Raw genomic sequence first — 12,468 nt, 5'->3', positions numbered from 1 at the left:
AACTGAGAGGTCTGGGTTTGTTTTTTTAAGGTGGGGAGAGACTAGGGCAGTTTTGAAATAGGTGGGAAATGATCCAGTGTTCAGAGAGCTGTTTCAGAGGTGGGGGAAAGCATCTTTGAAATAGTTCTGAGGGGCACAACATGATTGCATGATTAATGGTCCTAAATAAGATTCTGGAGTTATAGTAGTTGCTGGAAACCAAGGTGGAGAAATGTCATAACACAGGCAGGGTTTTGCATAATTTTATTGTATACATTCAATTTATTTGTGGAAGGCTGCTGCAAAATCAACACATATTGACATTCAATTTTGTGGACACACAAGGGAGTGAGCAGCAGCAGCTCAGCAATGCAGCCACCACACACTAAACAAGCATCCAGTGTGGCCAGCCTGTAACTGTGTTGGGTGGACTGTTCAGGTGTATAAACAGCAGCTGTATAAGTATATTTGGTGACCCATTTTAATGTTTCTTATTTCTATTTTTTCATCCGTGTGAGAGAACGACACCATCCTCGATCGGCCGACAAGTGGACAATCTCCCCTCACGCTCCTCCTCTACAGTGGTACCTGCGCTCTGCAGAGAAGCACAGAGGGAGAGAGAGAAAAAAACAAGCCTCCTCCATGCGCGGCTCACCTGCTTTAGTTAAGAGGGAATCTTGAGTGAAAAATCAAATGCGAGGGGTGTTTTTGTGCGACTTAATAAAACATACTGCTGATGAGGAAAGTCCACAGAGCACACACATAGGCTACAGGAAAGGCGAAACCCTGTCCATCAACTTAAATGCATGAGCACCAAGCATCAATGACGTCAACACTGAGTCCACCTCTCCGCTTCCCGCTGAAATCCTGCGCTCTGTCGACTTGGAATGCGGTCCGCTCGTCGAGTGCAACAGCTTTACCGGGATGTTGCAGTGGAGACAGGTCTCTATAAAGATGTGGGCTAAAACATTCCCTGAATACCTTGTATTACACATCATCATCTTGCGATTACATATCTTGGTTACAGAGTCACTGTACAAAACATTGTCAACACAATGTTCTAAGAGTTGATGTATTGTTGGCACCAAGCCTTAAGAGGCTGTTTGATATACACCCATATTAGGGACATCTGATGGGTCTGACATGCCCATTTTTATTCTTGCCTTTTAAGTTATAGAAGTGAATTGGTTATATCTCTATTTTAATACATGTTACTTTCAATAATGGTGTGAGGCTGTTATAATGACACTGATAACAGAGTTTGGTTCACAAATAAACTCATGTGTTTTTTTGTTTGTTTATTTTTTTTTACCTTTAATGGTATCTGACCATGCAGATAGTTTCAGGATTTTTTTTCACTGAAACTACTTTTCACGTCTGTGGAATGACATGTTGCTGTGGTATTTATTAGATGCAATTTTTTCAAACCTGTGAGCACCACAATTCATTCACCTGCTTTGTATCGGAGTGGACGCATAAATGTTTCACGTGGATATCTCAGCATCGACTGATATTGTTTTTTCAGGGCCAATAATTGATAATCAAGGAGACAACATTTGGAACCGATATACTACATTTGTAGTAGAAATTAAAATCTTGGTGTCAGAATGTAGACAAGTTAGAGAAGGAATTTAATCAAGAACTGAACTTGAACTTGTGAAACTTGATAAAGGAAAAAATCAATAAAGACCCTAAATTTGTTTCATGGTACCAACCATCTAATTGTGCTGGCTGGTTTCTGCTGCAGTCAGTCAAAAACGGGGCCAAACATACTCAGGATTACATTGGACAACCAAAACCATAAGTGCTGTTGTGGAATGATATCTAAGAATACAATGTTATGCAACAAAAAGTCAATCCTGGGAATGCCGTGGTAGGTGTTGGCACCACTGGCACTGTTCACGAAGCTTCACATTAGCTTCATTCATTAATTCCAACATGCTCCGTGTGATCACTCAACTAGAAACAATGGAAACTAAAGATATTTGCAAAAGGTGAACTACAGCAGCAAGTACCAGGGATTTAATTTAACTAACAGCTTTCTCACCCAGGACATCACACATACAACACCCCCTACTATAACTGTCCCCCATCTGCTTCTCTTTGGTGGACATCCGCAGTCTTTGCAAACAATAGCTCGCAGCTGATGTCATAACTCAGGTATGACCCTGATATGTTGAGTCACTGAGTTAGAGGAAGAAGTTCAGCACAGCCATGAGAAGTATGTAGTCCGACCAGTACACCAGAGAGAGAGCAGGAGCTGAGATACAGCCCTGAGAGCATGATATAACAGCCACCTCTTCAACCTTTCCTGGAGCACAACAACAAGGTCATGTGTCATTTGAATTCTACAACATGTTTCTGGTGCCATCACAAACAAGATCCTCAGCGTCTTATAGCTAATCACTGCGACTCTGGAACATCCCTTGTGGCTTAAGTCAAGTATGTTTTGCCCAAGCAGCAGCTACCAAGGCTGAATGCTAAACAGGTAGTTCATTGTCTGACATACACTTCTGTGCTAAGTTTAAACATGTCCATAACCTATTGTGTTCAACTGAAACAAAGTTTGCAGGCTAGCTATTCTGAGGAAGCTGAGCTAAGAAAACAATAGTGCAAATAACAGCAGCACAATTGAAAGAAACACACAAACAGCGACCCAGGGAAAAGAAACACTGCCCAAATGTAACTGAGCATCTTGGGTCTGCCTAACAGGGCAGGGTTAATAAGAAAATAATAAACGGGATATGGAGACGCGTGCATTGACCAGCAATACGTTTCTTTTTATTTTCTCTCTCACATGTCACAAACTCCTGCCTTACAGCAACTCTGAGGGGATGCGCTACCTTTTTTGCAGCCTCTCGCAGTTGGTGGCCTTTTAAATCACACTGTTACAATGTTAGAGGGCTCAGTGGCCGATGATGACTGTCAGCCACTGACGTTCGGCCAAACCCTGCTCAGAACTAATGGAAGGTGGAACATCTGTCCTGTAGTTTCAATATGGAAGGAATGTAAATGTCCACAATGGAAATTAGTCAGAAGATGATTGTTGTATTAGCAAAATCATAATTACAGTGAGTTATAAATGCAACATGTGTTTCAGTGGGTGAGGCACTGAATTATGTAACGGTGTATCACATAAACATTTCACTTTGAAAATATAAACAATTTTGCAGTGTCATAAAAAGCTAAAATATGGCTGCATGTTTGAGAAGTTATTTGGCTTCAACATGTAAAACTGCTGGTATGGTCCTTCAATCAGAAGGCTTTTCCTTTCAACCACGAGAAGCAAGATAGGTTCTCAGAAGCTAACTTTACAGTTGCTCATCATATGATGCAGTATGTGCTGCTTCAGCCCATGTGAACCACTGAACCAGTCCAGTTATGCAAATGGTGTGCAAATATTGCTGATATAACACTATTGTTTTGTAGTACAGAAATACCCACGATATTTTTGAGGTCATTTAGAAACAGTAACATGATTATATAGTTTGTCCATCGGAAAACTCTGCCAAGTTTATTTTTTGTAAAACTTAAGTACAGTGGCTTGCTCTCAATACTTAGGAAATAAAAATCCTTTCCTTATCGAAAATGTTAGTTTATGCCTTGTGCTGTCATATTTATGATGTGTTATATATAGCTCAATAACTTGTTTTAATCTTAACAGTGGCCCTTGGTATGATTAGATGATTACAGTACTTTGTAACGTAGGTTACAGAGACAGTGTACAGGAGTCTTTTTCCTGATGGTCTACTGTGTCGAAAGCCACACTTATATCTAAAAGAATTAAGATTGTGCCCTCTTCTCTGTCAGCAGCTTAAAAATGGTTTCCTTGAGAAGGGCCGTTTCCTCACACAATGACACAATGAGATTTTTGGTAAATATTCATCAGTAATGTGGATATAATGACTCCACTTAGTCATTATATCCACATTACTGATGAATATTTACCAAAACTCTGGGTAAAGGCAGGTATTAGACACAATGAGATCAGCCGGTAGAACTTACAAGTACTGTAGCTAAGTTCAGAAAATGACATCACTTTACTGTAATGCAGCCTTTAAAACAAGGAAAAAACAAAACACTTAAGACACATCACATTATAATGATATCCAAAATCTATGATGATATATAGTCTCATGATAATGATATGATATTGATATAGTACCCAGCTGTAACTGAGGTCCATCCCGCGAAGATTTTCTTGCTATGTTTAATCAGTGGCCACAGTCAGCAGGACAGTGACTGATGGAGATCAGATGGAGAGTAGCTGTGCCAACATGACTGTGGGTTCTTATCATTTCTCGTGTATCCTCATTTCCTGCACTTGTGTCTTTTTCTTTGAGTTTTAGTCCCTTTCTTGTAAGACATGAGGGAAACACGCAATGAAACGATCCCAGGAAAGAGGACTCAGGGAAACATACATGTTTTAGTAAAATGAGAGTCTTTCCTCTCAGGCATCAGTTTCTGATTGTGGCATCACCTGCCTGGGTAGTTTGATGCCTTGGAGTTTGTATTAGCACTGATAGTATGATGTACGGTCCAAACAATAATAATGGGCTGATAGCTATTACTTTCAGTGCTGTTAGATACATCTTTGTATGTACAGATCCACCCAACCACAGCCTATATGTGGACTCCACTGCACAATCACTGAATGATGTCTTATGACTTAATGAAAAGTGTTTATTACAGACACAGCATGTCTGGGAGTGACATTACACTCCTGTGTAAGATCTGTAGAATGATACGTGTTATATCTACAGCTAACACTTCCAGTGAGTCAGCCAACACAGGAGCTATGGGAACCATGATACAACCTGACTGAATCAAATAAACAGATGGTGTTGATATACAGTAAGAACAATGTGATCTAATCACATTCATATCTATATGATGTCATCTCAGACAGGGCCAAGACCCAAACAGACTGGTTCTCTCTCTCTCACTCACACGTCTATTCTCCATCTTTTACTCCCTCCCTCCCTCCCTTTAGGAATGTGCCAGAGCAACCTGCACAGTCTGCTTGGCAACACGTGACTAATGGGACTTCTATCTAGGTTTACAACACAGTGTGTACAACCCAACATTTGAATTTTAGGTGCAGTTTTGTCTTAATCTGTCAAATAAGAGGGAAAGTCAAGTATGCAGTCTACACCTGTAGTTTTTTGATCTCCTTAGAGATTTTGATCTCTTAAAGCCTCATTTTAATTCTAGTACCACCAAAATCCAACAGTTGTGTTGCAGATTTATTTGCCATCTATAGTGATAGAGGGAATGAGACAAAAGTTTGATTCATAATTTTACTTTACATCACTGGCAGCCATTAGGGTTGGGTTTCCAACCTCAATTGTGGTTTGGCACAGACTGAAATGTATGCGGAGCCTAAAATAATAGTACTACACTCAATCCAACATATCTGTGATAAAACCTATTCTGACCAAAAGCATTATACTGTCATGTGATCTCCTACTTTAATGCACGCTAACAACAAATATTACCGGGACCTCAACAAAAACGGTCCACCCAAATACTAGGTTTTGACTGAGTCTTGTTATAGTCTTGTATGCCGTTTCCTGTATGGAAACCAGCAACTGAACTGAAGACTTCTCTCAAATTCGTGTGCAGCCGCTGTTGTTCTGCGACCCCTGTGGCACACATGACAGTCTCGCAGAGAAGAGAAGAAGAGAGAAGAAGAGAAGAACAAGTTTTCAACTGAACAATGTGTTCAGTTGAAAACTTGTATGTTGAAGTAAACATGTATGTAACGCTGTGATCCTACCCTCTCACTGAAGTTACACAGAGCAGAAACAAGAGACAGAGACACCATTCACCCTGTTACATCACACTGTACCATCAACATGACTCTGAAGCTGGTAGTTTAATGTGAAAAAGTTACATTATGTTGCTTTATATTAGGGCAACTTAATGTCTGAACAAGGAATGAAGGGGGAGAGTACACAGTCAGCCAAGTAGGCACTACTCTGTGATAGATTTAGACAACCATCTAGTGGACAAAAAGAGGGAACTAAACTTCCTGTCTGTGCTCGTCTAGATGGAATTGTTGTGCCCTGAGCACGGCCTCTCAGGCTTCATTTCCTCCCTTCTACATACCGCTGCTGGCAAGATAATAATACATAGAAATTAAATATTTTAGATAGTTCATGAAAGTATGAGGTACTTGCCAATCATACTAGATGTGGCCAGACTCCAGCATCCAAGGAAATTCTGCCTGGGAGGTTTAACTCAGGGAACCTAAGCCGACTTCCCTTTCCTCCACCTCAGACTTGCACAGTGTCCTGCCAGTTATGCCCTTAAAGTCAACTCAGTGTTTGCTCTACTGATGAAGAATGAAAATCTCAAAAGTTCTCATTTTTAATGAATAAATTATTGCTTTTTAGTCTATAGTCATTTACAACAATTACAACTGGGGTACACATAATGCAGAATATTCATTTGAGTTATTAGTACTGTGATTTTGGATCTTTGAAACCTTCAAGTTAATGAAAAGTTATTTATTATTACAGACACAACACATCTGGGAGTGACATTACACTCCTGCAACCTGCGACGTCAGATATGTAGAGTGTAACTTCTGGAGTGTGTACAACTGCAAGACATATTGTGATAGTTGACAGTGGAAATATACAACATTATATCACAGTGTGAAACCTTTTCACATTGATTTTTTTAATGAAAAGTGGAGTGACTTGAGTTCCCTTTATTTTACTTCCCTATATTTAACTGAGTTGTCAACAGGTTATGTGTCACACTGCCACGCAAATTACCACATCAACATTTACTCTTTTGAGGAACCAATCAGAGATTCTACTAGCAAATTTGCTACAAATTACACATATTTTATGTGAGACCAATGTCCAAGCATCTCTGAAGAAACACACTCCTCGATGTCAGGTCAGGTATTTAATGACAACGATGAAGGAGCCCTGCAGCAATACACAGAATAGCAACATAAGCTAAAACAAATAGCTAATTAATATGTGATACTGTGTAGCAAAGGTAACAGTATGAGCTTAACCAAGCTTGATAGTAATGAAAATAAAATACTAAGACTTACAGGAATATGAACAGAGATGAACCTCCAACCACCATAGCAGGAACATAATAAACAGATACTCACAAAATGGCCGACTACTAACTGAGCCAGTGTAGCACTAATAAGATACTGCTCCCTAGTGGCCAGGAGTACTCCTCATCCCCCCCAGTCCGTAAAGCTATGAACAGGAATAGGTTAACGGACTCAGTCCCTTATCCAATGACCAGTCTCAGGCTCGTAGCGCCTGGGCGGCCTCCTCGTGCGGCCCGGCTGCACAAGCAGGGGCAGCGATGGTGGCGACTGTGACACCGTAGGAGACGCCTGCGGGGTGACATCCGCAGGAACGGGGTCACCTCGGGTCCCGAGGCCAGGGGATGTCTCATCAGGGGACGCCAGCGGGGAGGTGTCCAAAGCGGTGTCGCAGGGTCCATCCAATATCCGTGGGACGACCCCCTGGGGCATCACAGGTCCAGGGTGGACAGGCACGGACTGGTGTTCCAGGGCCAGCGGCGGCGGCAACGGCACAGCTGGCTGCTGTCGGGTGTACGAGGAGGCTGGCGTGTAGCCGCGGAGGAATCGCCGGTTGCGCAGAGTCAGGCGCCCCGACCCGTCGACCTTAATCCGATACTGATCATGACTCAGCGACTCCACCACCACGCCCGACCTGTCCCACTTGCGAGGGCTCGGGCCTTGCTGATTCTGGAGGAACACCCTCTCACCAAGCGCCAACGGGCGGAGAGGCCTTGAATGAGCTCTCAAAGACTCCGTGGTGCGGGACATCCGGGTCCGAAGGGCATCTTCCTTCGCCGCCCATGCTTGGCGCCAGAGCGGTCGGACATGCGGGTTTGAGAACTTCTCGAGTCTGTTGATGAAGGATAACGAATCTCGAAGAGGTCGACCAAAGATGATCTGCGCTGGTGAGAGGTTGCAGTCGGGGTCAGGCGTATTTCGCAACCGCAACATGGCACGCAGGAAACGGTCATTATCAAGACAGCCTGTCGGGCCAGTGTTGGACATCAGGAGGCGCTTAGCAGCCTTCACTGCAACTTCCGCCCTTCCATTCGACTGTGGGAAGCCAACAGAGGACATGCGATGCTTGATGTGCCACAGGCGGAGGAAGTCCTCTGTATGGCTTGCCTTAAACTCCGGGCCACCGTCGCTTGAAAGTTCCTCCGGTACGCCAAAGGTGGCGAAGAACGTGCGCAGGTGGCGAACCAGGCCAGCCGAGCCTCCCAGATCGGTGCCCGCTGTAGAGCTCAGGACCTCTACCCAGCCTGAGAGTCGGTCTCCAACAACCAGGTAGTGCCGGCCCCCGTAGTCGAAGAAGTCAGCAAACACCGCCTCGAATGGGGTCGACGGTGGCGAGGACGGTAGGGGGGGTGTGGCTGCCTGTGATGGAGCATTGCGGTTACAGTCTGCACATCCGTGCCTGGTGGCTTGGATGTCCTTCGACATCCCGGGCCAGTAGACTATGGCGCGAGCCTGCTGCTCCATCGTAGAAATCCCTTGGTGGGCGGCATGAAGGTGGCGAAGGACCCTTTCACGCAGCGATGGAGGAACCACAACACGGTCGCGGAATAGTAGGACGCCATCCTGCGCGTAGACGGACTCGCTCACCGGTGACAGACCCATCAGAGCAGGGTCGTTCGCGTCGATCCCGCCCCCGTGCTCAATCAGGTGCAGAAGGTGGCCAAGACATGCATCAGCCGACGTCTCTTGTGCGAGAAGGGACCACGAGATAGCCCCAAGGTCCTGCGCATCATCACGGATGGAAGCCATAAGTGCTGACTCTACGGCGTCGGGCACGCTTGGTGATCCCAGAGAGAGGCCATTCGCCGAGCCTGAGGGGAGGGATGTCTTGAAGTCGCGTCAGCGGCATGGTTACTCTTGCCGGGCAGGTGCACGATGTCAAAGCGCCATGGGAGGGTACGCTGCTTAAGTCTGAACAGGCGTGAGTTTGTTATCTCATCCAGCGTACGGTCGCCGAAAATCTTCACCAGAGGCTTATGGTCAGTGACTACGACGAGGTTGTCACATCCCTGTGTGAAGTACCGAGTCTGCTCCAGGCCCCAGGCCACGGCCAGGGCCTCTCCCTCGATGGCCGCATAGCGTTGCTCTGCCGAGGACAGGAAACGTGAACCCGCAAGGGTGATCCTCCATCCACCCGTGCAACAGTCTGGCACCCCAGAGGTGCATCCACAATGTTGTTGGAGTAGGAAGTAACCAATGCCGCGCCTGGACCAGTCAGGGCGGAGGCAGGTGCGTCTCTGCATGTCGTAGATCTCCACGCCCTCACGGATGGCTTCAACTATGGCTAGTTTGGACGTCCGAAAGGCTTCCTCCAGGTCAGGGGACCACGAGAATTTACAGCGTGGGCTCAGGAACGGCTTGAATGGTGCCATCGTGTCGCGCAACTGGGCGTAGTTGGCCACCTGGTTGACAAGGCCGAACCAGCTTCTGACATCCGTCGTAGAGTCCGGGGTGGGGAAGTCACGGATGGCGTCCAAGTACTTCGGGAGTGGTTCGATGGTAGTGTCTGATACCCGGAAACCAGCAAAATCGACGCACCTCTCCGCGAACTGAAACTTATCCGGGTTTAACACGATGCCCGACCGGCCAACACATGCCAGAAGGTCGATGGTCCTCCACCAGTGTTGCTCCAGGTCAGAGTCATAGTGGATAGTGTCATCCACACAACGTTCCTTACACTCAAAGTCCGAGAGGATGGCATCAAAACGGCGGTTGTAGCCATCACCCGACGATAGGAAACCTTGCGGAGCCCTGGTGTAGCGCCAGCAGCCGAAGGGCGTGATAAAGGTGGTCAGATGACGATCCGATTCGCGGAGAGGCACACTGTGATAGCCGTTCCAGGCGTCCGTGACGGTTTTCCAGGTGTCCTTTGGGATGCGACGTGCGAGGTGGAATGGGGACTCGGTGGCAAAAGTCTCACGTAGGCAGAACTTGTTGAGAGGTGAGAGGTCCACAGTCCTACGGGGGGAACCATCGTGCTTTCGAGTGACTACCATACGATGGCACCATGTCACCGGTTCACCATACGGGACACGTTCGATGACACCAAGGGCTTCATCCCGGAGGAGGTCGTCATAGACTCTCTGCTGCCAGTGCAGAGGCACGGTGGCCGCGGTGTGGCATGCTTTGGGTGTGGCTCCAGGGTCCACATGTATTTCAACGGGAGGCCCATCCATGCATGGCAAAGCTCGATGAGGGCAAGTGTTGAATGTAGATGAAGCATATCTCTCAAGTAGCCAATCCCTCATCTGGCCATTGTTCTCTGGAGTGCAAGGGAATGGTAATGTCACTGGGCGAAGCGGGGGGACTGCACGCAGGGGACATGAGCACTGGGCGTCATGGAGATCCTTCGGGTACTTACAGCCGCTGTTGGTGGACCTAGTAGCATTGACAGACGAGGGCTTGTTTGTTGAGTCAGGAGCGCCAGGGCCGTGCTCGTCTCTGGGTCCTCCTGCGCTGTTACTCGACGGGAAGTCCTTAGGCAAGAGGCTGAGGTCGAGCAATGACTCATAGGAAAGGTACATGGCACGGACCGAGCTGCTCACGTAGACCATGGAGCGGCAGGATTTCACGCCACCGCTGCAGGGAGCTGTAGAGAGCCTAGCAAAGAACGCTCCTTCAACTGCTATGGGGGAGCGGTTGGCGGCTGACAGGCTGAGTTTCACTGGACACAGGTCATCGTGCGAGAACCCACAGGCAAGGAACTCCTCCAGAGACCAAAGGTCAGACTGCGCCCCGGTGTCTGCAATGGCAGATATGTTCGCCTCGTGGTCCGGGCCCCGGGTGTTGGGTCGGCTTCCCGGTCCAACAGGCTCGTCGATCGAGATGGTGATCGACACACGGGGGTGGTCCCTCAGCTTGGCCCGCCTCCATCCTCCCTTAGAGAAAATGTGGTGCTCGAGCCTGACGGGTGTGGGTTTGTTGACATTGCTGAGTGTCGTTTGAGTACGGCGTCGATGATGACTCCTGTAGTGTGGGCCAGGGCGGGCTCCAGATTGGACTGAAGAAATCTGGGAGATCGGCTCTGACTCAATGGCGGCCTGTTGACTGTCAGTCGATGGCTGTTCCCGCCTCTTTCGTCTGCGGGTTCTGTAGCAGTCGATACAAACTTGGTGAGGCTTGGTATTCCATCCACGAGGCCTCTCCGTGAAGACCTTAAAGGTGCTCTTGCAGTCTGGGCACGAGGCTCGCTTAGCCTTGTCTGCAGGGGCTTGGGTCGGGGCGGGGCTCGTTTGTGGATTTTTCTTCAGGCGCTGGAATGACGACATGGCTGATAGGGTGGACGACGGGAGCGCATTGCGGCGTATGTCCGAGTCATAAATCCCGTTGATCAAAACGTCACAGATGATGTGGTCGGTGTAGTCTACATCCTTGCCACACTCGCATACCGCCTTGTAGGCGCAGGTCTCTGCTTTACCCCGCACCCTGGCGGTGAAGGCGCGGAATGCTTCGTCGCGTTCCTGGTGTAACTGAAGCAGCTCGGTGCGCAGGACACATGTAGCGACTGGAATGACTGCTAGTGAACGCATGGCAGCGATCAAATCCGGCAAGGTCCCAGAAGTGGCGTTGGGGTTAGCTTTCAATAGGTTATCTCCGAGTGTAGGCCCAGCGCACTGAAACAACTGGGAAGGGGCCTGGGCCGCTCCTATGCCTGAGCCGGTGCAAAAGACCTCCCAGCGACGGATGAACACGTTCCATTCCTCTATCGATACGCCAACATCAACTTTAGGTCGATCGAGCTTCGGGCCTTGAGGAGCTGGGGCTTGGGCCAGCGCAGCCATGACAGGCGGTGGGTTCTGATGGGCAAGTCCATGATTTGTCAACACAGCAATGGCGAGTGCTTCAGACACGTCACCGGTGTTGAACGTGCAGTTGGGAACAGAGCACTGAATGATCACCATGGCTCCTTCATGAAGAAACACACTCCTCGATGTCAGGTCAGGTATTTAATGACAACGATGAAGGAGCCCTGCAGCAATACACAGAATAGCAACATAAGCTAAAACAAATAGCTAATTAATATGTGATACTGTGTAGCAAAGGTAACAGTATGAGCTTAACCAAGCTTGATAGTAATGAAAATAAAATACTAAGACTTACAGGAATATGAACAGAGATGAACCTCCAACCACCATAGCAGGAACATAATAAACAGATACTCACAAAATGGCCGACTACTAACTGAGCCAGTGTAGCACTAATAAGATACTGCTCCCTAGTGGCCAGGAGTACTCCTCAATCTCTGTGACCAGAGTGGAGAAAAAGGAGACACCAATAAAGTATCACAATAAGTACTCATATTGGTTTCCTACATGACAGTACACATTGTTGGGTCCTTTTGAATTTGAATATGTTGCACTTTCACAACTGCTTACTAGATACCTGAAAATAAAGCTAAGTGTCTA

The sequence above is a fragment of the Pagrus major genome, chromosome 23 (genome assembly GCF_040436345.1).
Source record: "Pagrus major chromosome 23, Pma_NU_1.0".
Taxonomy (NCBI): Eukaryota; Metazoa; Chordata; class Actinopteri; order Spariformes; family Sparidae; genus Pagrus; species Pagrus major.
Note: the sequence above shows the minus strand (reverse complement) of the source record.